At 40.2% G+C, this 24,452-nt stretch overlaps 1 protein-coding gene across 5 annotated transcripts in view; it reads right to left on the reverse strand.

Annotated features, from left to right (window-relative positions):
* The window catches only part of Arid1b (AT-rich interaction domain 1B), a 397,185-nt gene that overhangs the window by 113,619 nt on the left and 259,114 nt on the right, over nt 1-24,452 (reverse strand). The window lies entirely within an intron of this gene.

The raw sequence follows: 24,452 nt of genomic DNA on the forward strand, positions 1-24,452 counted from the left end.
CTGGGTTTGAACTCATGATCCCCCTACCTCAGCCTTGCAAGTCGCTGGGATTACAGGCATACACCACCGTGCCCAGCAACAGTCAAAAATTTAACCAAACTTTGCAGTGAAGAATTATTACATTTTAAATAACTACAAAGTACTGTTATAATAAAATAGTGATATTTGTATTTTTATGTGACATTGCGAAAATAAATTCCTTTGAACTTACGTTGGCAGAAATGAGTCCTAATGTTACAGCTTATGCCTTTATATAACAATTTGATGCTGGCAATGCTATCTAATTTGACCATAACACCCTCTGAGGAAGTTATTAAAAATCTCCATTTGACAGCTTCAGAAAACTGAAGTTCAGAGAGTCAAAGTTACTGTTGAAGGTCACATTACTGAGGACAGATGCAGGAGCTAAAGAAAATAAAGGGAAGAGGAGAAACAAAAAAGCAGCAACAGACCATACATGGTGGCTCCTTTATGCTGTGCCCCATGGCCTACACTGGGGGCCACCAAAAGATGTTCAGTACCTAGGCAAAGGCTTGAAGGAATTACTGGACTCAGATCTCCAATGCTGCAAGCCCAGACAAAGCTGGGGACTAGATGTTCAGTGAATTCTAAATGCTGAATTGCAGTATAAAACATATCTGTCCTGGTAATCCAGACTAAATACTGCAGAACAAAATCAGAAATACCTGGTTATTACTGCCTCAAGGTATATTCAGTCCTAATACATAAGCTCTAATCACTCAATTTCATTAATGTTTAACTTTGCTTGCTATGGGGACCTTTGAAACTAGGGCTTTGAAAAATGGGGGTGGAGGATGCTTTGGGTTCTAAGAATAAATCTAGCTCAGAAAATATAAAAGGGCAAGGTAAAGAGAGCTGGTCATAGCTCTTCAGCAATGACAAAATGTCACAAAGCAAACTCAAGATTAGGATCCCTGGATAGTTCATCTGCTGATCATCTGATATAACATGTAATTAACTTCTCTTTTCTCTTTTTTTCTAAACAGAGAAACTGAATTTCTTTTCTTTCTTTCTTTCTTTCTTTCTTTTTTTTTTTATTTTTAAACACTCTAGTTAGAGCTGATGAGAACCTCACAAAGAGATGAATGTTGCAGGGAAAATGTGCTAAGAATAACTTCTCAGTTATAAATAAAAGAGTTATCTTTAATGTAAAATAATTGTGTTTATGAAAAACAACAAAATGCCAACAGGGTAGATTGAAAATGTTACTACTGGAAAAAGGAATATCAAAATCCCCAAAATAAAATGAGGTAAGCTGAATCAGATTTTAGAATTCAGAGATAAAATAAACCTTTCTGCACAGGGCACAGGAGATCATGATTGTGCACACATTCAACTGGTAAGCTTTGTATTTAACTTGATTACTGGATTCAACAATAGTTCCATTTAGAGCTTCTGAATTGAATATAACCCGGAGAAGACAGGTAGAAACAGGCAGGCTACTCAGCCAGGTACATGTTATGTACAAAGCAGTCACACTTCAGTAATGAAGGCAGTTATCGGAATTCCTCAAAACAAACTTAGGTTAATAGATGTGTACATGTTCACAGACACTGATGTGTTCAAAAGGAAAATGGGAGCCGACTGTGCCTGTTCCTCCGGCACCAGCCTGCATGCTGACTTCTCCCTGGGCCCAACCCTGGAGCCTGGGAAGAGCGTGAAGCAGGGAAGAGTGGAGGACCTTAGAGGATCCTTTCAGGGTCTGTGTTCCCCTTTCTAATGGATGGAACCATCTCATGAATGTGCAAAGGGACATAACTGCAGTGGCTCTTGAAAGCAGGGTACTGCAAGCTGTGGCCTGCAGGCTGAACATGGGCCCCTTTTTTGCTCTGCCCACAAGCTATACATTTTTTAATGACTGGAAAAAAATTAGTAAGAGAAAAATATATGAAGTTCAAATTACAGTGTCCACAGCACATCCCTGAACTGGCCAGTCCATACCTTTCAGAGCTGACTTTGGCTCTGAAGGCCAACGGTGGCAGAGCAGCTAGGACAGAGAACTTATGGCTGCACAGCCAGAAGGTTTACATCTGGCTCTGGCCAAAAGAACCAGCAACACTAGTATCATCTTACTGCCTTCACCTCTTCCGTGGGAGAAAAATGTGAACTGAGAGGGGACCATAGCACACATCCTCCCAAGAGTCGGGGCTTCCTCCTCCTGAATACCTCTGAAAAATAAAGTGACAGCCAGATTATGAGTATTCTTTTAAAAATATCCTCCTAACCCTGGGAACCTATGGTGAGGCTGGGGGTGGCCTCCAGGAGCCAGGTGCTTCCTGACCTAACACTAGAGGGACAGGGGCAACCAGAGCACTGCTGGGAAAGAAGCTGGTTCCCACGCTGCTTCCCAGAACACACAGTGAGGAGATGACAGGGTAAACAACCACCTTCTATTATGCTGCATATGGGACTAACAGAGAAGACAATGCAGATTCAGTTTTTAAAAAACCATCAATTGTCTTTAAATAATCTTATGCAAATCTTTCTTCATAAAAAACCAAAATGTCACTTTGAAAAAAGAAAAAAATCTTTGTAATTCTCTGCACAATCCATAATCCCTTTCCCTGTCCTCCCTTAAAACTCCACATTATGGTTGAAAAAGTGACATGGATGGGTGTTAAGAGAGCTTCATTCAAGTTGCAAAGGCATAAAAAACATTTCTGTTATTCAACAAGCTGATCAAGGCAAGTATCAAGAGGAAAATATAAAGACGGTGGCTGTCTTCCTGCTCACGTGTCATCAGATTTCAGTGCCGACTAGACCTTGGTGCAACCGAAGAGTAATAAAAGATACAGTTTTTATATTACTGTTATACACACACGTAACTTTTATATGTAAATTATATGGAAATATTCCCGCCCTGCAGATACTTAGGGTATCCATATGTAGAACAATCTTAAAACATGCTAATAAAAGAAGTTCAACGGTGGTTTAAGCATCCAGCCTAGTTAACAAAGAAGCTCTGTAACTAATACTCCCCTGGAGGACAATTTAGTCAGCAGGGCACTGACTCCCTTCTTCTTTTATAAGTGCTGTCAGATCTGCGATGCCTGTATAGAACAGAAAGGCCTGGCTGCATCTCATTCTAGCAGAGGCACCTTCAAGCTACACTGCTTCCACTTATCTTGCTGGAGAGCTGGCAGGTAAGGGAACTAACTGCAGGGAAGATCTTTAGGGGCAGGAGTTGCCCTGCCCCACTGCATTCCTTAAACTCTTGGCTTTCCTGATGGAGTGATGAGTAGGGCAATGATTTCATGGGTTCATGCAGAGCAGAATCCTATTGTGCCATCATAATTTGCTTTGGTGAAACCAAGTTGGGTTTTCAATATCTGATGTCAATCAAAATACTGAATACTTTCCAAAACCAAAAGACTGTGACTCCTGCTATCAATGGATAATTTATTTTTTTTAAATCACTGTCTAAAAAACCTCCAAATTAACAAAATTTATTTTACTTTTGAACAATTTAAATGAATGTTTTCTGCAGCTTTTCCTCTGCAGCCATGCCTTTACCCCTTCACCCTCTTTATCCATGTACAATCTTCATTCTAATCCAAGTGACAAGGTAAAGGAATTTAACTGTGCATAGAATGACATGCCACCAGAGAGTAGTAACAATCTCAGACTTGACAAGACAAAAGTTAACATACAGCACAACAATGCTCCTGACTCAACACAGCAGGACAGGGCCAGGGATGCCAGTGACAGAAGGAATATATATATGAACAGTCTACAAAGAAGGTGTAGGGCAAGAATTTTTAAGATCTACATGTAAATAAAACAGACGCGTAACATTAGGTATAAATACTCTTGCATGTCTATACTTTGCAAATGAACATCCCCACAAATATTTTAAAATACTGCATTGTGACTCGCTACATCAAAAGACATCTTTGGCTTTGATGGTATTCAATTTAGCATTAAGTTAGCCTACTAAAAAATAAATTAATACTGGTGATGTTTAAGTATCTTAAAGAACTGGGAATAAGTTAGAAATTTTACTCCCTTACTTAATTAAATAAGTGGGTTTTTAAAAAAGAAAATGAACTTCAAAATACTCTAAGCTCTGGTTTTCAGTACAATTAGATGATGGTGTTAGGTGAGCATGGATAGTGAGCTGCCCCCAGCTGCACACATGTGGGCATCTCTTGCTCAGAAGTGCCCCAGAGAGCATGGAGATAAACACTGAGTTAGAAACAGAAAAGAGACTTTAATCAATGCAACTAGCCCAGGTCTCTTGTTTCTTCAGGTTTTAATAGGATACAGTTAATGATTTCTCACTGTGACTTCCCATGAGTTTAAAGCTTAGGTTAAAATGCCAGTTCACCGGTCTTCAAAAAAGTCTCTTCTCCAGTTTAGAGTAATAACTACCAAGAGTAGGCATACACATCTCTCTTCAACAGGCCCTAACTTTCTTGAGGATAGTGACTCCTGTGACAGGTGTGGGGGGCAAATAATGGAGGGATTTGACTATTGTCAGGCAGAAGACACTAAATTTATAAGCTCTACAGTGGAATACAGCTGCATATACCACAGGGAGTTATACAGCATGTGCAAATATTTCTAAATATTTACCACAAACCCTCTACCAAAAATTACTGACCTAGCTATTAAAACTTAGTAATGAATTTTCAGCCGTCTGTTTCTAATCCACTTTCTGAAGAGCAAGGCTTCAGCCTCATTAGGCTCTGAGCTCTCCCCAAACATACTGTGAGATGACTTCATATCTTCTAACCTTATTTTGGAACTATTGTTTTAGACATGTGATGCAAATATACCTTGAAATTGATACTATATTTGATCTTATAATTGACTGACATGAAAGAGGGGTTACCTCACAGTGACTCTGTGGGATTTCCATGATGTTTCAAGGCTTTGTCTGAACACAAGCCTGCGCTGAATGGTGTATTTCAAGATACTGCCCAAGTCCCTGATGCTCTCACTTATCTAGACAGCAGATGAATTAAAAGCTTTAGACTTCCTGTCTGAACAAGGAAAATGCAAAGAAACCAGAAAGCCAGAGTCCACAAAGAAAGTCCTTCCCCAAAAATTCCCTAGCTCTTAAAATGATAGTTTTTTTTTTCTCTTATGTAATGCATAGTCTTAAGATGTTTATGAGGTAAACTGAGGAAAAAAAAAGAGTCTGATGTTGATTTAAAATTAGTCAAAAGTTCCACAAATCTCAAAACAATAGCCAAAAGCCAGGGATGATACAAGAAAAATATATAAGGCAAAATTTATTTTAAAAGAGGCATCAAGAACCACTTTGTGGCATCTGTCACCCTCTCATTCCTTCCCAAGCAGAGATTGTATTATGGATAACTCTCATTTTAAGGGGACATCTATAGGACAATCAACTAAACTGACACTAAATCAGGATTCAGAGGTAAGCATACGATTATAAATATTAGTATAATGGTCACAATGTCTTTGTTTTTAAAAAAATCAGCACCTAAAATGAACTCTTGATATGAACTGTGCTGTGCTGCCACTCTAAATTGATAGGGGGCAGTCAACCTAAGAGATGTACATCATGGAAGGAAAAATTATTTTGGTTACACAGGCCTCCAGGGATTCCTAAAATACTGTCAAGTTTTTGAGCTCTGCCCAGGAGATTGTTAGCTCTTCCACCATCATCAACAGTCTCCAGAAGCCACATACACAGCAGGAGCAGTGTTGAACTTGAAAATTCTTTGGAGAGAAAACTTATTTATAAAATGTGTTTTGCTTGTATGGAATTTGGAATTACCCGTTATCTAGAAATGATATTGCCCTTCTCGACCAGACTCCCAGGAGCAGCCTCAGGAATGAGAGCGATGACCACTGTGACAGCGTACACTTGAGTGATTGCTCCTACTGCAATCCTGAGGCGCCCCCTCGGGGCCAAGATGGTCTGTCCCTCTCCTCCTGGGGAAACACAGCACCTCTTCAACTGTGGTTCACTCTTCCTACCAGGCAGATGTTCATTTGACTTGGTGTCCAATGTGTGAGAACCTTTCCTGACCTCAGGCTGATGCCTCAGCCAGTGCTGACAAGCTAGCCCCCCGTGTGCATGACTGTGCCCGTGAGCTGCTCCAAAGTGATGGCATCTTTAATATCAATTATACTGTCCTGGTGAAACTAAAGCTGGACAACAAAGTGAGGATAAAGAGAAACTTGCAGAAAGAGTCATGTGTAGGCACGCCCATCCCATTTAAAGTTGGTAGTTGGGTCAGTGGGTGGGAGGAGAACTGGAGAAGACAGTTTGTGCATGTGGGTGACATATTTTTTGGCTGGCCCTATCTGGGCTTATGCACTTAAATTCTTATGTCATGGAGTCTCAGTGAAGAGAGACAGACAGGTAAGTTACAGTAATGAGCATGCTGGAGCGGGAGCTGGTAACTGCTGCTGCATGCAGAATGCTGAGGATTCAGCAGGGCACTTCCAGGCTGCGCCAGGAGGCAGGCCAGGGGACAGTGAAGGATGCCTGGGATGATACAAGAAAAATATATAAGGCAAAATTATCGGAAGATGGGCATCTAGGGTGGTGGACAGCAGGCAGGGAGAGCAAGAGCTCTGGCAGGAAGGGCTCCAGCACGGCAAGACAGGCTGCCTCTGAGAGAGGATGAGGCTCAGGGAGCTGAGGAATGGCCTCACCTCCTCTGGTGCCAGGAAATAGAGTCCTGCATTTTTAGAAAATAGGGAGCCAAGAGAGATCCAGAAGGTAAATTTTAATAGTCTCATGGAAGAGAAAAAAAGTGCAGTGAGGTGACAAATAAAAAATTTTAAACTTTTTCAAGGCCAAAATAATCATATCCTCTAGTGAAGAATGAGCTAAGATCATGTTAAATGTGATTTATACTGTAGGTACTCCTTGAGAATTGGTAGAAAATTTTAAATCTATGTTTCAGCATTTTGTGAAATTAAACAACCAACAACAATCAGAATAATAAGGGTCTGAGTGACTGCACTCTAGCTGCAGTGTGCTTTCTCGACTGCAATGATCAGAAGTCTACATTCATCCTACTCATTCCAGTTCCACATAAGAATCAATGGAGAAAATGTTTGAAAACCTTAAAATAGCAGAACATCTAAAAGCTAATTATGAGTAGCATATGCCCTTAACAGAGCATGTCCTCTTAATATACTATTCCAAAGCCATTGGTGATGACTCCTGAGACATCCAGTTGTTGGAGGCCGGGGGAGGAGTTTAACCCAGTGACACGAAGGAGACTTGCGGGCCAGTACTTTGCAAATATCCTTGTCAGATATGAACCTATAAATATTAATGATCCATGTGTGCTGAAAGCAAATTGAAAAACTAACAAGATCTGTAAATATATAAGGTTTAGACTTTGTCTACTGATCCCAGTTTTTATCACTGAAAGCACACTGTAAAGTCTTCAGAACAGAAAAGCCACCTTTTGCATCTCTCATGGTAAAAAAAAATCCACTGTTTATCTTAGAAGTGTAATGCTAACCACGCAGAAACTCTGAAAATAAAACTTTAAAACAAAAGGCAGGAACCCTCAGGAGACATTTATTTCTTCAGCAGTAGAGTGGGGAAATTTTTTAAAACAGTAAGATCTACAAGAACTGCAAATAAAAAATTAGCAACTTAAGAAAACAGTAACAGCAAAACATAAAACTCACAAATTATACCAAGTCCATGTAGAATAAAGGGAAGTTTTGTTTGTAGAAAAGCACTACAACTTGGTTATTTTGATATTTTCCCCATTTACTGGAATTACACAAACATATATATTTATTCTACATCCATCCCAGAATTTTAATCACTTTTTATTTTGAAATTACTTTAAGCCAACAAAAGTGGCAAAGAGTACTGAGGGCTGCTCAGCTTCCCCAGCCCCAGGGCTTCCCGCAGCCAGAGTACACTTAGTCAAACCGTGAGGTGTTGGGACAGCACTATTAACTATATACCTGATTCACATTTGACCAGCTTTTCCATCAGCATCCTCTTTCTGTTCCAGGATTCCATCCCAGAAACCATGTCACAATGACTTGCCATGTCTCCTCAGTCTCTTCCAAGCTGTGAAAAGTTCTCAATCTCTCATTGTTTTTCATGACCCTGACATGTCTGAAGACTACTCATCAGTTATTTTCTAGAATGTTCTCCAACTGTCAGTTTGGTTTTTCTCATGATTAAACCGAGATGACAGATTTTGGGGGAAGAATACAACAGAAAAATTACCTGTGCTTCACATCTTATCACACCAGGGAGTACAGTGTCAACATGATTTACCACTGGGCCAACCACATGGCTAAGGTGGTGTGGGACAGGTTTCTCTAGGCTTCAGTAACTATGTCCCCTGCCTTCCCACAGGGAGTCACCAAATCTGGCCCACATGCAAAAGAGGGAAATGAAGCCATCTCCTGAAAAAGAGAACCAAACAACAGGTGGTCCTGTGCCCACAGAGGGGTAAACACCTGGGGTGGGGGAGAGCTGGGGCTGTCTAAGTACCTGCCTTTCCTTAAGGTTTTCTCCACTAGTTTTGCGGTCATCAGGGGGATCACTCTGGCACTCTAATGATGACTTTCTGTTTTCCCTTTTCCTTCCAGATCTACTTGTAAGGAAGAGCTGCCCCTTGTCTGTTCATTTTTACAGTCAAGACAATTATTTCTCATATATGTGGTATTTTTTTGTGCAACATGAGTTCCTTTATAAGACAATTAGGCAACACTCTTATCACCAAGTAATAGTGATACTTCAAACTGAGATGTCATGGTTATAAAACACCGATAGAGAAAAATATGTTTTATACCACCACATACTAGTAGGAATATAAATTAGTATATCCACTTTAAGCATCAGTTTGTCAGCACCTTGTAAAGTTAAAGATGTATTTACTGTATGACCAGAAATTCCACTCCTAGTTTTACCCTCCAGTGCCTGGATATAAGGAGACACATGCGAGCATGAAAAACTGTTTCCATACTGTAATAGAAAAAAACTGAAGGTAATTAGATTTTCCTGCAATATAAGATATGTAAATTGAGATGTATTCGGAAAATGGAATATGGGACAGGAGTGAAACTGAATGAGACAGAGCTAAAAATTTCAGCACAAATCACAGAATGTTGATTTAAAACAGACAAACAGCAACGCAGCCCACGTCACTCCTAGGAGGAAAGGAAGCCCGCGGTGGAGAGAGCACGGTGGTGTAGACCCAAAGTCCAGCACGAGCAGGGGCAGTAAGCAGAGCACAGGAGGAGGGTGGAGTGGGAGGCAGCACCGAGGCACAGTCGTTTCAGGGTCTTCGCATCCTCAGGTTGGCCCACCGCGCCAGCGGGCAGCTGAAGCCCTCAAGCACCTGGTCACGGGATGAAGCCCCACCTCCTCCCAGAGCCACCCACGCGGGAAGGTCTTCGGAGCTGCAGGCTCAGACCTCCAGGATCCAGGCCACCGACCTACTGCCCAGCTCCTCCCACGAGCACCAAGGAGATGCGCCACCGCTGGGGCAAGAGACTTAAATTCCAACCCTGGCCTGGCCACTGAGCAACTGCTGGACCATGGGCAGTGTCCTTTTCTCACCTATAAAATGGGGAAAATATCGGCTCCTGCTCAAAGAGTTTCGTGAAGATTAAGCGAAAAATGTAAAGGATGAGTGCAGCACGGCCCTGAGGTGGGAGCTCCTCCACTGACCGTAAGGAGAGGGGGTCGGCGCACTGCCTGAGGTCTGTGCCATGGGGACGAGCCCGAGAAATCAGTGACATCAACAGGGATGGCTCAAGGGGCAAAGACAATGTGCTGCCTCCCAGAGGCACTGACAAAGGCGCACGGGAGCAGCGGGAGGAGGTCAGGACGTGAGCAGCAGCCACGGGGTTCAAAATGGGAAGTCCTGCTACCCAAAGGTGTGGGTGACCCGCCACAGCAGTCAGGGGTGAGCTCCCTCCTGGGCAGTCAGCGCTGCCTCATTCTGTTCATGAACATGGAGGCTTTTTTGTTCTGCTTCTTTTTGTTTGTTTCTTTGGTGGTGCTGGGATTGCACCCAGGGCCTCAGGCATGCCATGCACAGGCTCCGCCCCACCCAGGAAGCCTGAGTTGTCAAGGTTACCATGACAGAGTGCTGTGAGCTCAGGAGAGAGGACTGGTTGAAAGCAGGGTTTTGAAGCTTGGCACCTTCAGTGATGAGGGTTGGGGCAAGACAATCTCATCTTTTATCAAACTGTAAAATGAGGAGTATAATGCTTATCATATCTCATCTTTTATCAAACTGTAAAATGAGGAGTATAATGCTTATCATTATAATGCTTCTCAGTGGCTCAATACAATGAATAAACAAATGGTATGGCAACTGTGTAGGTAATCAGTTTTAAAATATAAGATAGTATTATTTAAAATTTTTTTTTGGGTTGAGGATCAAACCTGCTGCCTCACAAAGTGCTCTACCTACCACTGAGCTACAACCCCAGTTAAATTACAGACATGGGATTCACATCACTCTTGTTTTAAAGAATAATGAGGAAATAGAATAACAATGAAATAAATACTAAGACCATATCAATTCAGACCCCAGTTTTCTTCCTTACTTGCTTATCTCCCTTATAATAATACCACAAAAGAAGAAAATCTACCAGTAAGAAGCACTTGATTTCACTGATAAAGATTTAAAATTACCTTTCTAAAACTGGAAAGCAATGATTGGTCTAATGACTTCTATGCATCAGAAAGCTGAAATTTTGATATTTTCATAAAAACCATCTTTATTACTTCTGAGTTCTTTGCAAAATGGGGAACCCAGAACATTTTTACACGGCAAGCTTAACTAGATTACACATGGAAATATTTTATGAAGATTATTTTTATATCTTAAAATGGAATCCAATACATGTAGTACTCCTTCAAAAGTCAAACTAAAAATCATACGTTTTTCTTATTTTCTGTAATGATTCATATACTCACTTGTGGACAAGAGGTTTCCAAAATGAGCTGTTTCCCATTTTTGTACAGGGGCAGCTGGTCACTTAACACTTTACATAATGACTTTTCCTAAGAGCATATAACCACTTTATATCATGTTACTTTAAAAACTAATGCTCAAAAGGAAGTTTCACAGAGAAACTTCCAATACTGATAATAACAATGATGAAAACGATGCTATCAACAGTGGGATGGATTAGGCCTACAAGTCCAGCACATTCCACACTCCACCACCAGACCTCCAGCCACCTGGTGATGGCACCTCACAGGGACAATCACTCTGTGGTTGGGGCCTGCTCCGAGGCCCTAAAGCAGAATAAAGGGTTTCTCCCGGGATCTTTCCTGGGCTGTGAGGAGTCTCAAAGACAACATGAACAAATTAGACTAGAGGACTCCTAAAGGCCAAGGAGTGAAATGCACATCTTGGTTACACTTGAGACTTTTGAACACCAGTGAGCCCTAAGTAACTTGACTTATGAGCCCATCACATTGCCTAATTTCAACCCAGTAAAAGTACAACTTCTGCAGTCAAGTTGGACTTGAACTCTCTGGTAATCAACCTAATCACATGGAAGATGCCATGAAGCCTCCTTCCCTTTCATTACACTTTACTTTCCTATTCTGACAAAGCCTGCTTCTAAGAAGCATGTAGATGTTAGTTCTCTTTTGAAAATCTGTATCCTCTCCCACAGTCTTCATTTGTACTGGGAGCTGGAGGTGGTCACAAGGGAACCTGGGCTCTGGTGGAAGACACCTGCCTTGAGAACCTGGCTCCTTACATGCACTCATAGAACTCATCGTGTGTAGTGTGGGAACAGTAAAATGGCTCTACCTGAGCAGCTACAGACAAACAGCACTAAGTATGATGTCTAGCACCAAAAACAGGGCCTGTTGAATATCCACTGTAACGTAGGTTTTATAGTGACAACATAGCTGTTAACTCCTCCAGCCAATTCTGGAGTAATAGCACTTTGAAGTCACATCCTGACTCTATCATTTCTTCCCCTAATATTGGACAAGTTACTTAACCTCACTGATCCTCAGCTCACCATCTGAAAATTGGGGAAATTATACTAAGCCACATGAGGATTTTGTATGGTTACAAAATGCAAAGCATACACAAGTAAACAGTTGCCATATAAAGGCATACATACACAAATAAACATTCAATTCATGCAGTGTCTTTTGATATCGTTTATAATGTGAAACATTGAGAGTTAAAGGATAAAGAATTTGTAAATGACTTCTAGAAAAATATCTCCTAAGAGATAAGTGATAGTGACATCCTTCTATTCTTCAACAAATATTTGCCAAACAATTATTTGTTAGGAAAATACATTAACTAACAATCAATATTTTTTTTTGAGAGAGAGAGAGAGAGAATGAATTTTTTAATATTTATTTTTTAGTTTTCAGTGGACACAACATCTTTATTTTATTTTTATGTGGTGCTGAGGATCGAATCCAGCACCCCGTGCATGCCAGGCGAGCGCGCTACCGCTTGGGCCACATCCCCAGCCCCAACAATCACTATTATATCAACAAATGGCCTTGGAACTTCTTTACAACCTGCAAATGCAGCAGGCCAGAGTGAACTTCCTGAGAGAGGTAACCTGCCCAGGTGGCTCAGCCTTGGTTCAAACCTTTCCTACATTGCTTCCTGGGGGGGTGACAATGGCACAGGAGTTTATATCCCTAAGCCTCTGTTTCCTCACCTATAAAATGGATCTCTGGCTCAGAGGCTGAGAGAATGAGATGAGTCAAGTCATTTACAGATATTAGCCTTCATGCTTTTGCTTTTCATTAGTTATTACATAATATGGAGATCATAGGAAAACAAGAAGTAATGTGAAAACTGGAGAGTATATGGCAGAAAGTTAGAAACCATGTAAAATCTCATTTAGAAGCAAGCTAAAAAATATAACTATTAAAACATCATATTAAAAATGTAATTTTCACCAAAAAGATTGAGTAAAAAAATCAAGTAATAGCAGAAGAAAAACATCATGATCTAATATATAAAATAGCATAAAATACATGAAGACACATGTATAAATACTCACACATAACATTTTTTAAGCCTAAGAGGTATAGACAATAAAATGTTAATGATGTTTACTTGGGGTGATCAGATCTAAGAGGATTTTTACTTTCTTCCCTGTACTTGAGAAGTTATTTATTTAACAAACACTGAAGCTTCTTTGTAAAGTAAAACGAAAGGGAACCCCGGAGATTCTAGCACATAGCCATGGAACACCTGAATAAGCAGTATTAATTTATGCCACTGCATGACAAACAACAGATGAGCTTTTTTAAAAAAAGTATCAAATATGGTAAAGAGCTGAGCAGTAGTAGCAGAAAATCATACTCATGTTTTTAGAATCAGTGTCAAAATTTAACACAAAGGCATATAATAATGAAGGGACAAGACAAAGTTGGACTGAGAAAGCAACCTTGCCATGAGGAAAACGGGTGGCAAGCACACACGAGCACTTCTAACTAAGCGGGTCCTGCAGAGCCTGTTCCCCGAAGGTGGCATCCTGAACCTGAAGACACTTGGAAAGGGCAGAAGTCACATGCCCATCTGACACTTGATGTAGACTGATGTAAACTGTCCTCCCATCACGTTGGCACCTCGAGGCAGCAGAGGCCACCACTGCTTCAGCCTTGTGATGCTCCTGTGCACGGCCCTCCTCAAAAACCATCTTGCCACCTGTCCCATTCTAAGAGTTACATGGTCAGTGTTACCAATTTCCTTTCAAGGAAAATTGTTATTTTTATGACAGCTTTCTCTGTGAATAGATGCTTTTCAAATTCTTGTTTCATTTGGAAAGAGTAGAAGGAAGCAAATGAGCTAAACAGTCTTAAAAGTCCTGAAATGGAGTCAAAATAATAACCAGAACACAACAAAATTATAACCTGAGGTCAGTCTGTCTTACTGAGCTTGCTCTTTATTCTGAGAACATGGAATCACATGAGGCTGCTCAGAAGCAGCAAGAGGCCATCAGTTTGTGGAAGGTGATATAACTCTCTATAGTCTGTTCTTGCACAAAACAGACCGGCCTCTTTCTGGTTTTCTATATTCTGCCCTCATCTGAATTTTCCTCCATACTGCTAGGTAGATGAGATACTGTACTACAGATAAAATGGATTTTGGCTGAGAAAAAAAGCAGTATCTTCTTTAAAAACACACATATAAAGATTGCTGAAAACTACTAAAAAATTAAATAAAAGCAGAGTGAAGAAAAATGTCAGTCTGCAACAAGCACAGCAATCTGTTCTGAGCTGAATGAGTGCCAGTTTGTGGGCCTTGGGGCTCCATAGGATTTCTCTGTACAGTGCCAAACTCCAACAATATTGTTATGGTTAGAAAGGAATTTCTCACAAGCACTAACAAAGGCAGAAGGTCATAAATAAACCCAGCAGGATTGCCTTGTCAGTTCTCATTATTAGCGCTGCAGGCACTTGCTTTTCTATGGGCTTCTTACAGGTTCATTTAAGTGTAAGGGTTCCTCCTAGAAAATTCACACTCATAAATAAAATAACTCTTAACTTAGCCAAGAAAAATTCTTGAAAAATAAGAAAAGAAGCAAGCAAGCAAATAAACATAAGTAACAGAACCTCAGGAGGAAACAGCAGAGCCCAGTGCTGTAGGACCAGCCCTGGCAGACCTTGACTCCTGGCCTGGCTGGTCACCCTGAGCAGTGACCAGGAAGATGCTGGGCTTCCTCACCACAATAACAGTCTGCAGAATTGTATCTGGGCAGGAAATGAAGCTGAGCTCCTAAACTGATGCTGACATGTGTTATAAACCGAGCAACGCACAGCTGTGTGATCATTACTGCAATTATGAAGTGCCATTTAGTGTTAACTTTATTTTACTGAAGATTTTTAACTAGTCACAAAAAAGGGAGGTATAAGTATATTAGGAATATGAAGGGAAGCTGACTCTTATCAATTAAAAATAGGCATGTATTACTGGGTCTTTCAAGACTGGCGCCATCCTTTGCACAAGGCAAATCTACATTTTTGAGTGCTTATCAATGCTTCTGAGAAGAACAGAAGGTTTGGTTTTTAAAACTTTAAAAAATAAGATGTAAATCTCAATGTTTTCTCAATTTTATGTTCTTGTATTCCAAGAAGAGCAGAGAATATCAAAACTCAATAATTTCAATACTGAATTTTAGCCAATGAAGAACGGATCTGCTAGATTTAACTTCATTTACTCACTCAAAATAAAAAATATATTTCATGGTGCCATTTACTTTCTAAAAAAAGAAAAAAGAAAATGGAAAATTTAAAGTAACACAGCTTATGCTTAAAAACAAAAAAACACACCAGAAAAGCTACTAAAAATCAATTTTAGTTTCACCATTCAGACCTACTAAATTCTAACCTTTAACCTTTATTTCTGTCTGGTCTTTTTCCTTAAATTCTAATATTTTGTGATATTTCCCCTTGGACTCTTTGGCTAAGCATAGCAAAATATCCACCTTGAGCATACTGTGTATACAAAAACAAGATACCAAGTAACCTACTTGTCATCCTTTAGCAAGAAATGAACATCTTATTCTATAAACAAAATGACATTCCAGTGGACTGCTGGTTTGTCAATATGAGCACATTTAAGAATGTAATTATAAATTACATCATCCCTTTAAGAGAACAATTAAAGTTTCTAAGATGAAAATGGTATTTTCACAGGGTAGGATGCTGGAACCTTGTAAGCACTCAGTTGGCCATGGAGGTTGAGCTGTTAAGTGCCGATTGTTATAGAGAAAGGTGTGTTTGTGGAATTACTTCTCATTGCAGCCTCTCATTACCTACCACTCAGGATTATTAGTGTCAAGCTGACGTTGAATTCTTCACATAGAAAACTCTTCATGTTTGCTTTAGATCCTGGCAGTTGGTCCACATTCTCAGCATTCAGATAGGATTGCCCTTAAATTACATAACATTACTGGTATAAGAAACATGAATAATTGCTGAGTGGGGGAGTTTAAATGCACAAGAGTGGTAAGATATCAAGATAGGCCTCACTTTCAGTGGTAGGGAAAGTGGGTTCTCTAGAGAGCATTTGGAAGCCGCTCCGTTACTGCATTAACTGCAACCTACCTGCAAGAAATCAGTGGTGTTTCATTTGCAAGAGGTGCCCTGCATCACATGACATTTTATTTGATGTGCAGCTTTGCAATCAGGTAGCCAATGGTTGACCAAGTTAAGCTACAGACCGTCTTCAGGACTGTGCTACTGACTATTTTGTCAATAGTGAAAAACAGTTAAAAAAAAAAAATAAGGCTCAGGTACCTGACACACTCAGGATATGAACAGTATATAAAAAATGAACTGAGCTGTATGTAGACTTTGATAGCAAACCTGTGCTGGTATTAACCAAAGCAGACCTCATCAATCCTTGGTGCTGTTTAGCAGATGTTAAAGGGATTCAACATTGAAGAACAGGAAAAAAAAAATTTAAAAAGAACAAACCCTCAGTATATTGGATAAAACATGACACAAGATAAGTATAAAATATGAAGACAGGCTAAATCTCACTTCCCTAGAAGAGAAACACAACTGGTTGTTAAGAACTGAACAAAATTTTCAAAAACTTAAAAACAAGCCACAATGAACCTTTACTTCTACTATGTATTTTAAAAAATACTATATATTTGTAAAATGTGAAATTGAGGTCCAGAGAGGCTAGGTTATTTACATCAAAACTAGGCATGGGCTGGGTATAGTGGTGCTCATCTGTAATCCCAGCTACAAGAGGCCAAGGCAGGAGAATCTCAATTCACTGCCAGCCTCCACAACTTCGTGAGGCCCTCTCTCAAAATAAAAAATAGAAAAAGCTGCGAATATAGCTCAGTGGTAGGGTCCCTGGATTTAATCCCCAGTACCTGAAACAAAATAAAACAAACTAAAAATTATGCATGGGGTCTGTGGACACAGATTACATTAGAATGCAGTTTTTCTAGTCACAGTCATTACCAACACAAGCTTGGATATTGGTTACTTCACCTAAGAGAGCAAACGGCATGTGTGTGCATGTACATGTGTGTACACATCCATGTGAGCATGCATACCTTTAACACATTTTCTAATACTTATTATTGTACACTCTGTCAGATTTAGTACAGGCATCAGGTTTTACTTAGTAAATAAGGATATGACTGTGATAAAAGGAAGATTAAGGCACAAAACTATGCAGTAGATAGATAGGTCTCAACACATACAATAGCAGAATACAGTTCATACACCTGGGGTGCTTTCAAAACAGATCTTTTATTTTCTAATTTCTACCCATTGGTGTGTCTCACACAATGTTTTCTCTCAATTTACAACAGGTTGCACATATCCCAATTTCTACTTGCTAATATATCCACTTCATTTCCTTGTGGGTGAGTCACAACAGCTGTCGCATGCAGGCCTATAAACCAAGAGACCATAAACTGATACACCCAAGGACAACTAACTCACACCATCACAGACAGAAGATACATGTCTTCTGTCTTCCCACCTGATCTGGGCAGGACGACCGGCTTTAAAAACAAAGGAATCCACAATTAAATTCAAAGGGAGTCCAACAGCAAGAAGTTTAAAAAGTTACAAGTATTTTATAATGAGTGGTAATCATTTTGTTTAAACTGATAAAGCATCAGAGTTTTTCATTTTGTCTTCTGACTCCACAGGATTCACAAGAGTAAAATATAAGAGAACCAAATTGTAGAGTCAGACTGTCTGTGAAATCATAATCCATGAAATATAGCATCTGTGATCTAGCACAGTTGTCAACCTACAATGGATCCCTGATGCAATTTGATGTGATAAATAGTTTATTTTATAGTGTTCTAAGTTCAGAAGTATCTGTAATTGTTTTAGGTCTTAAAATATGGGGTACAGCATACACTGAATTTAAATTCCTGAAAGCAGTCAACTGTGGAATTAACTTTACCTATGGAAAAGCTGGCCATGTGTTCTCACAGTAACACACAGTAGGACACAAAACAAAAAGAAAAAGCAGGATGAGAAGGGACTGGAAGAAAATGGCAACAGAAGACAGGAAAGCATAAACACTGTATAACTGCACTTTCTAGATGAATGAATTGATCCATCAACGAAGGCAGCTGTTGAGGCCAGGCTCATCAGGTAGTAGGACCCCGTCTTAAAATAAGACAAAATGGGGGGATAGGGGTTTAGCTTAGTGGTTAGACACCTCTGGGTTAAACACCCAGCACACAAAAAAAGGGTGTGGGGAGACTAAGTTCTATTATTATCCAGCAAATAATATGTACTATTGAAGACTTTAATCCATTCCTGCTCTACGGAACCCTGTGGAAAACTCCACAAGCACACATGGCCGGGAGATCCCTGGTGAGAAGCAGAAGGTGACCCTCTGGCAGCCTGTGGAGCCAGGGGCCTCTGTGGACGAAAACTGCATTCCCTTCCCTGGAATGGAGGAAGCAAGAGAGTCCAACTCTTCAGAGGGCACGGGCACCAAGTCCATCCCGAGCCACACCTGTCCTAAAGAAGCTGGCACTAGAGGCACCATCATGGTGAGCCCACCTGCCCTCAGAAAGGGTCGGCCTCACCCCTTCTGTGAGATGACGAGAGCCTGGTGCTTAGGAGCAGGGGCGTCATGGTGGACATTCAGCCTTAAACACAGGACTTCGGGAGACCTCCGTTTCTTCATTGATAAACTGTTAAGACTGTTGTTAATCTTTGTTTACAGCAATATAAAGAAAGCACTCAGAATAGTGCTTGATGATTAGGGAGAATGTAATAAATGAGAGCTACCAATATTGATTTTTTAATCCAAACCATTTTTAATGTCATTTAATCCTGCCAGCCATCTCATTAAGTAGGGACAACCAACTGCCTTGATACACAAAGGAAATGTTTGAGAGTGTGTGGGGTGGGGCCATGATTTCTGTCCAGCTCGAGGACCTCATACTCTGAGGTTACCTAGCCCACTACTCCAGCACCTGTTTCTCTCTTTCTTGCCGCTATTCCTATTCTCCCACAAGATAAAAAAAAAAAAAAAAAAAAAAAGTCCTCTATTGACATTTTTCAGGTTTGCTGTTTTTCTAGAATGAAAAGCATTTTAATAATCTAAGAGCATCTTCCTCCTCTCCAGCCAACACTTCTCAGTTCTGTTCTGGTGGAAAATAAAAACCTTCTTCTTCAATCAGCTCCCAGGTTTTCCACTGGAACAGAAAATGAAAGAATCCCATACCGATGACCTAACAGGGAACTTAATGTGCTTCCTCCTTGTGAGACAGAAGACTTCCCTGAACTCGGACAATCTGGTAATATCAGTATGAAAGCAGAATAGTGTTTTGGCCTAAATCTTTAAGATTAAGGCTTCCTAGTTGGCTGAGGTGTTGTGCATCTGTAATCTCAGAGGTCTGGGAGGCTAAACAGGAGAATCCTAAGTTCAAGGCCAGTCTGGGCAACATAGTGAGTCCTTGTCTCAAAATAAAATTAAAAAAAAAAAAAAGATGGGGTACATGTAGCTCACTGGTAGAGCACCCCTTGGTTCAATCCCACAAATAAATACACAAACAAGTCAACAAGTAAACATAAAATTAGGACTCCCTCCATGCGATATTTAGGTATTTTATGTGAAATACTTTAATAAAACTAATGTGCATATGTTCAATTTTCAGGAGACAATGTAAAATACTGAGGTTATCTACAATCCTTATAAAATAGTCGAAATAGAAGGAAAAATGGCAAAAACAAAATTGAAAGGAAATGAAGTATAATTTTTCTTTAATTTTTAATTCTTAATTGCTCTTCAACACAAAACAATACTTTCTTCTAAGATGTCTATCATTTCTAAAATTTCTTTTAATAGCTATATGAAAGAATAAAAACTGACGTTGATAGAAACTCCTTGAGTAAATTCTGTGTTTTCTTTGCATAAAACTTTTAACATGTTAACATGAAAATATAATGACTCAGGAGGATGAGGCAGGAGGATTCCATGTTCAAGAGCAGCCTCAATGACTTAGCAAGACCCTGTCAAAAACTTATATTCCTCATGACTCTGACCAGCATAGTTTCGATGGATTAGAAAGGGACTTTGAGATGTAAATTTCCCCATGTATATATTAGAAATGCTGCATAATAATCTTTCTATTAACCATGACTTATTTCCTTTCATATACATTAACAGAACTATGTACATATACTTATTTACATTTAACTTTTGTTGTTGAATGAACCCCACAGTGTATGGTGATGTTGGTGGACTTGAAGATGGAACACTATTTGAGAACTATGCTCCATTCCTAAAAAAGAAAGAATAAGAGACATGTAACTTCCTGAGGCACTGCTCATCTGTAAGATGAGAAAGGAGAGGAAAGGACAGTCACTAAAAAGGGGGAGGAGAGAAGGGGGAGGAGAGAAGAGGAGAACAGAAGTGGGGAATGAGTGAGAGGTGGCCTCTGTGAGGTGTGACACCACCCAGAGGCACAGGAACCCAGGACAAGAGCTTAGTCACCCAGGGCCCCTGCTCTGCATCTGGAGTAGGCTTGTCAGGAGATGTGTTTCGCTGGTGGCTAAGGCTTTTGGAAACCTTTTCTACAAACCCGGTGTGCACTGTGTGTTTTCTACTTTGTAATGGGTTGTAAGTATTTGTGAATGAGGAGGGCTGAAAGAGTTAAAATTAAAACAAACAAGTCTTCACTGTTCACTGTGAGCAACAGAATATTCAAAATAGAAGAAATACTAAGAAGAATGATTCCACATGGGCATAAAAAAATATACCCCCTGAATGTTTCATTTTACTCTTCAATATGACAAGTAGACACAGCTGAACAAGTGTTCTAGAGAAATGTGCTTTAGAGTCTTAAAGTTTACAAATGAATGAAAAACAATTATTACTGTTCCGCAGGTAGATGTGCAGTTACCTTAAAGATCAAGGTCACTCCTGGCTGAGCAACACCTTCCTATAGATATAATCAGACCAGATGGGCTGATTTATTAAGAAAAACTGTAACCGTCACATGAGGGCTGATCAGCCATGGAAGATCAGCAAGGTTCAATAAAACAAAGGTGCAATGGGGCATGGAGTCCAGACCCACAGCTGACCGCAGGGCTACCAAGGAACCTCTGTGGAGGAGAAGGGTCAGATGCCATGGACCTTAATTACTTAACTGCCAACGTTCTGATGCCATCCTCACCAGGTGCCCTCTTCTTGTGAGGGTCCACCCACAGGAAGATTGCTGCCTTGCCAACAGAGTGCTCAGCAAGTCCTCCCTCGGGATGGGTCCTCCAACCCTCGGTATTCTTCTGGTAAAACTGCTTCTGAGTCTTACAGAATAGAGATTCAAAACCTGCCTCCCACCCTCCCTTTTTTTTCTGGAACTGAGGATTGAACCCAGGGCCCTCTATCACTGAACCACACCTCTAGCCCTTTTTATTTTGAGATATGGCCTGGTTAAGTTGTGCAGACTGGCCTTGAACTTATGATCCTCCTGCCTCAACCTCCTGAGTTGCTGAGTTGCTGGGATTTACAGGCCCAATTTCCGTCTTAAGGATACTTGCTAGTGTCCCTCGTCATCTCTCATAAAGAACTAAAATCTCCAAGGTAGCACTGGCCATTTGGAAGTTCTACAAGAAATCGATTGTCAGGTCTGCCCAGTAGCAATAATTTTATCATACATAAGCAACCATTATAAATAAAATAAGGAAGCCTGACTTACTAGAAGTACGCTTCATTGGTGTTTTAAATTTTACACACATTTTATGTGAGAATTCACATATATCTCATAAGTTAATATATTGTTCTTCCACAGATGCAATGCACATAGGATAAGAGAATTGAACTAGCTTGTGCAGGAGCAAATCACTAAGGGCACAACCACCTAAAACATTTCTGATAAACAAGAACACTGCCCTACTATAAGCAACTCAGTGTGGAAAAAGCACCGGTCTCTTATGACGTGCCACATGCCATATGGTATCAGACACCTCACCTCTGAGCCTGCTGTCTTGTGGGTGAGAGTGGCATTACATCCCTCCTCCAAAGACAGTGTGTCAAGGAAGTACTCGGCAGTGTCTGGTATTTACTTGCTCTCAATAAATGTCAGTCCCCTCCCTTTTTCCTCTTGAGCCCCTTATATCACACTGGCATAGAAGGAAACAAACAAACAAAAACGTCGGTGGCTGTGTCATTCTCCTGTACCAGCGCCCCGTTCTTTGGCACTTGTCTGTAATTTGTTAAGATTGAAAAATGTAAGAAAGAAAAAGAAACAGAAAGATAAGAGAAAAGAAAGGCAAGGCCTCCATATGAAATATTCTTGTCTTTCCTCAAAGTCTAGGATGGCTTCTTATAGTGCTCCTGCCTTAGACTTTCCAAAAATACTCAGGGAAAGTTCTAAAACCAAAACCAGCTCCACAGCAATGGATGGCAACCGACAGGCGGAGGAGAGAGAGGATCGAAGGGGCCACAGAAAGCCATGAGCTTAACGTCCTAGATGTACTCGGGAAGCACATTCAGCACACCGTGACTGCTCTGTCAAACACTGTTATTTCCAAAAAGTGGCAGCACAGAGGTCCTCTTTGGCACCTTTCTTATTTACTGTCTTTCCCACTGCTGACTCGGTGCTCATTAGCTGCTGGAAAATCTACCTTGGTGTCTCCCAAAAAAATACTTTCTTCCTACAACATGTTGCAGGTTTAGAGAACTACAGCACACACGCTTCAGTTTAATTGTCCTTAATTGGGTTGTCTAAAACACAAAAGCAAGATTTTTATGTTGTGATAAAGTTATAAAGGGCCAAATCAGGGCTCTATTTCATTTCTATGATTTAGGGACTGGTACTCAGTAGACACTCTGTATGCACAGGTTAGTGTTGCCAGAAACAAAATAAAACAAAAACAAAAAACCTAGAATCCAGCTATATTTGTTTAACAACAAATAAATTCTTTGTTTAAGTATATGCCATGCAATATTTCAGCTTCATTGTATTCACTGTTTCTTTGAAATTCAATCTGTATATTTTCCAAAACTCTGTCAACCCTAAGATATTTTAAAGCACAAAAACTAGCAGTTTTTGTGGAACCCAATTACTAAGTGACGTTGAAAGGTGACTTCACCACTGTTGCTTCTGCCCTCTCTTTTATGAGACGGGAACACTGCCTACTACTTTGAACTAACTAATACAGCAGCAGCAGCAGCACACACAGGGGCTCTGATGTGCTGGGTACCATAAGGGCTGTCCATAAGCAATGGACTCTACCTTCACCATTTTTGAGGTTTATTGTTACTATTATTACTCCCATTTAAAATTCTATAAATCTATACCACCATTATTCAAATAGCTGACAAATGTACATTCAGATGTGGCTGGGCTCTAGATGTCACGTTCTTAATTTACTGCTGTCAAACAAAAAAAATGTGATTAAATATATGCAAAATGATACACAACTAGGAGGTGTTCTGATTACTATTAAATGATTAGAAGACTGAAACCATGGCAAAACCAAACAAGGTTGCCGTAGTTGAGGGCCCAAGATGAGTCCACCCACAGGGGACCAGCCAGACTGCGTGTCTCTGCCTATCCAGAGGTTTCTGGGGCACATGGGATAGGGAGGGGGACTCCTATGAAAAGGACCAGCAGCTCCATGGGGAAGAAGCTGTAAAAGATCATTTGTGAGTTAACTAACCATAGATGAACAAAATTAACCTTGGTGTGGACAAGGAATTTGTTGAGATGGAAAGGAAGGACAGAGCTCGGAGAAGCTGGGGGGGGGGGTTAAGGACAGAATAAAAAATGTGTAACATAAACCATAAGCAGATGTTTACTGCCATCACAGGACTGTGAAACTGTACTAAGCGTGGTGGGGCTCTTAGATGTGAGAAGAAAATGAGAGAAATGGAAAATAAGTATTTCACATTTTTCCTTAAAGAAATTAAAATGCTTTAAAAATAACTTTAAATCTATCTTGTAACCAGGTTAAAACTTTTGTTGTTGTTGTTGCTGGTGAATTAGTCTTTAATGAAAAGTACTATTTAAGAAAAACTATTAGAGCAACTGAATACTGGAAAATGACTTTTTCCTCCAATTCCTACAGACCCTGGGATTTTACATTTATTAATCAGAGTATGCAATGTTTTTGTCCACACATAAATATTTGGCATTTGATAAGTAATTATTTTTCCTCCAGGTAATTATTCTTCTTAAAAGCATATGCACATGCCTACTATGGCCCTACCCCAAAGGGGGAATAAAAAAACCTTAGAACAGACTCTGCTTCAGCACCACTGTTTCTTCTGTATTCAAAGCTGAGATGCACAATCATAATTTACTTTGAGAACTGTTTTTATCGGCCAATGAACTGTCTTTACAGATGTGGACACTTATCAGAGCTCTGTTTAGTGTTGGCATCTAGACATGGTGCTGGCAACAAAGTTCCTATTTCACTAATTACATTCTTTTCCAAAAGTTCACCCTGCCTGGGTGTCCAGGTAAGTGCAATTAAGTGAGGAATCTGGTAA

The sequence above is a fragment of the Urocitellus parryii genome, chromosome 8 (assembly GCF_045843805.1).
Source record: "Urocitellus parryii isolate mUroPar1 chromosome 8, mUroPar1.hap1, whole genome shotgun sequence".
Lineage (NCBI taxonomy): Eukaryota > Metazoa > Chordata > Mammalia > Rodentia > Sciuridae > Urocitellus > Urocitellus parryii.